Source organism: Sinocyclocheilus rhinocerous, unplaced genomic scaffold (genome assembly GCF_001515625.1).
Source record: "Sinocyclocheilus rhinocerous isolate Xijiao unplaced genomic scaffold, SAMN03320098_v1.1 scaffold3063, whole genome shotgun sequence".
Lineage (NCBI taxonomy): Eukaryota > Metazoa > Chordata > Actinopteri > Cypriniformes > Cyprinidae > Sinocyclocheilus > Sinocyclocheilus rhinocerous.
Window position 1 is genome coordinate 54,364 of NW_015640469.1, and position 3,903 is coordinate 58,266.

Sequence of the window (3,903 nt, forward strand, 5' to 3'; positions counted from 1 at the left end):
ATAGGTTACAGATTACAAGTTACCCTACTTAAAATGTAATAAGTAGTGTAACTTTTCAATTACTTTATTAAAGTAATGTAACTGTTTACATTTGATTATTTTTGGATTACTTTTCTAAATTTCTAATGTTTTCAACTGTTTATCATTTTCAAGCTGTAAAATGTAAACCAGGCAGGGTAAACCTTACAGTAGTACTCAACACTGATTACTGTCACACGTTTGAAATCCTTCATCAGTTGAATTAAGATTATATTTCAATTTTAAAGTAGACATTGGATGCAAAATTCACTTTTATATGGTGTTTGCAAATCCATTCACTCCTTTTTTTTAATCCCCCAAAATCCTAAACAATTAATAATCCAAATAATTTTACTCCAGACTGCTTTCTGAACGAGGGACAATTCAAGGCAGGTTTTGTTAAAAAGTTCAAACTTAAGGATAGAGCAGTACCCAGTGTTCGTGATCTAGCTGCACCACTAGAAGAAGTAAGTCTGACTCTTTATATTTTTTATAATTATTTGCAAATCGCCTTTGCTCTTCCACGGAAAAAAGGGGCGGGTGAGCAGAGCTCATTAGCATTTAAAGGGACAAGCCCCAAAATGAATCGCTGTGAACAGAGCAAGGTAAAAAGGGTGTTGTTTTACACGACCACTGAGGAATTTTAACCAAAGTAATCCAAATAATTTTACTCCAGACTGCTTTCTGAACGAGGGACAATTCAAGGCAGGTTTTGTTAAAAAGTTCAAACTTAAGGATAGAGCAGTACCCAGTGTTCGTGATCTAGCTGCACCACTAGAAGAAGTAAGTCTGACTCTTTATATTTTTTATAATTATTTGCAAATCGCCTTTGCTCTTCCACGGAAAAAAGGGGCGGGTGAGCAGAGCTCATTAGCATTTAAAGGGACAAGCCCCAAAATGAATCGCTGTGAACAGAGCAAGGTAAAAAGGGTGTTGTTTTACACGACCACTGAGGAATTTTAACCAAAGTAGGCTATGTTGCAGACCATTCATGAAGACCCAAACATCTAATCTTGTCAAATGTGTGGTAAGTACTGCCGAGTGCTGCTCAGTACTTGTGATCGTGAATCTCGAAAGTGAAAGTAAAAAACAAGGTTGCATTCATAAGTGATTTCAATGTCCCGCATATTAATAACGGCTCCCTGATGCCCGCAGTTTATATACAGTATAGTTACCCAACAATATAATTGCGACAGAATATATTGAAGTATATTTTTCCTCCCATCTCATATCTATTACCTTTAGGGGTTACATTTTTTGAAATGGAAATGTCCTTATGAGCATTTGATTTATGCTAATCGATGGACTGTTATGTTAATAAGTGCCGTCATTCGGTTATGTTTATTATATTAATATGTTTCAGCACGTTACGATCATTATATGGCTTGAGTTAAGGTAGCCTATCTTCTGAATTAAACAGTTTATCATACAGATTGAAAGTGTGAATCCCGTCTCTCTCTGTTTATGGGTGTTTGTGTGTGCATGCGGGGGAGCGGTGCGAATTTCGAATAATAATCGAATAATACCCAGCGATTTTCGAATATTATATTTGCTTGGAATGCCCATCCCTACTTTGAAGCACAGCCACCACAAAATCAGACTTACTTTGAGATCATTCTGATGTCAAATACATATTTAAAATCATAACAAGAAATATTTTATTAGCTATGATACTATTTTTGGAATCAAATCTTTGCATATCTACGACAGTAAACACTAGAATGTAACAATGCCTTGGAAAAAAACAGTTAATCTTTAAAAAATTAAGCATAGCTATACATATATACATAAACCCATATAGGAAATAAAAGAGTTATCGAATAAGCATGTTCTAAACTCCTGAAACATTGGCGTTTCATATTTTACTGCAGTCACTGCAATTTATGAAAGTAATCAATTCAATCTGTATGTGGGAGTGTGTGTGGAAAAAAAAAAGCAGATGTAACCCCCTTTGTAACCCTTAACATTTTCATAAGTAACTGTAATTTAATTACACATTTTTTTCTCAGTAACTGTAACTGATTACAATTACTTTTATTTTGTAATTAAATTCCGTAATTCCGTTACATGTAAGTAGTTACTCCCCAACACTGCCGATATGTGATTGAATTCATTTGATTGGATTAGTTCTAATTTATTCAGGAATGAACAACTGACTCTTTATGTCAGTATATAAGTCATTTAATCATTCACTCAACCAATTTGTTCAAAAACACTCATTTATTCACTGAAAAACAAAAGACCAATATTGTGTGTTACATGGAGATGCACAACAATAGATTACACTTTGGCTTTGTTTGGAACTCATATTGTGCCTAAAATGTAAGTTGCTTAACATTTTAACTTAAGCACTGTGGCTAGGCGTTTACAATGTTTTATATGCGTTGTATCGCCATGTATACTGACTGTCATCCTTTCAGAGCCTTTTGAAAATTGATTAAAGAATGTATCATTGAAGGAGGAAAGATATAAACCACCAGCACACACCTTTTTTATTTTTTAATTAAAAAATGGGAGCATTTAGCTGACTTAAGCTCCTTCAAGTTGGAGAGATCTTCCTTCTGTTGGCATATGGCCACTGTTGTTTTCTATTTCACTGGCAATGTTTCCCACCTCTCCCTTTTTCGCAAGGATCAAAATCAGCCATGTAAAGGAGGGGAAAGAATTGTTTATGTTGTTGATTAAATTGTCATGCTAATTTGGGTGATTGAAGTGATAAAATATTTGCAACGAGGCTTTGAAATGAAGCATGCAGTTACCAAGGAGACACTCACATTCAAACACAGTCTTGTCAGTCACAATAAAACTCCATCACCAACCCGAAGAGAAAGGTCTTCATTCTCTCAAAGCCTACGAGGATTTACCAACTGCTCGTGAGTAGGAGGATGTGCTGGGTCTATTTGCATTTTATGGAGATGAACAATTCTACATGCTTTACGGACTGTATAGTGCAAAAATTAATTTATCCTTTGCCTCTAGGCTAGTGCATCGCTTTAGGTCGAGCACAATTGCTTCAAAATACTGATAGACAGATTCAAACAAAACTGCTAGTCTGTGCATGCTCACATGTGGTTACCATGTGTCATATATATATATATATATATATTATTATTTTTTTTTTACCCCATATTTTGATCTATTTTGCATCTGTTTACAGCATGGATAGCTCCAAAAGAGTGAACCATCTTGAAAGTAACTTGGTAAGACTATGTTTTTGAACCCAAGCTTCATCCAGTGATTGTACCAGCGATTCAGGAAGGCCAGCCAAGGTTTTATCCTCTCGTGTAAGATAATTGCAACTTAATTGTGATGTGTTTGTCATGACAGACGTGGGTGTGAAAGAGGAACCAAGGGCAGGGTGAGAGATTGAGGCCTGACTGAGAGACACGGAGCACCCTGGGGTAGACGTAATGGTCTGCTTTTATTTGTGTCTCCCTCAGCAATGACAGAGTTCACCCTGACCGCTGACCTGCAAGCACATGCTGCTCTTGTCCTCCGTACAAAGATTTCCAGGACTCAAAAAACCCAGGTAACACTACATAACCAATGGGTGTCTATAACAAAAAATATGAGTTCAGTCATTTTGAAGATGCAGTAAATAAAATAAAATGAAATTGTCATTTAACTTAAAGGGTCATGAAATCCCAGACTACTTTTTCTGAGATTTTAGCAGAGGTGTTTGTGTTGCACATCATAGAAGACAATGTTAGCATCCAATAATTGTAACTATTGGAGAAAACTGGTAAATTTTAAGCTTTTTTGCGCTATTTTCATCTTCCGGTTTTAAAATCTACATCGTGTTGATGTGAGATCGCCTGAGAGAAACGTTCATGAATCGAAGGAGAGTGTTTGTTTTTGCTTTTTTAATAAGAGTTATAAGAGTTC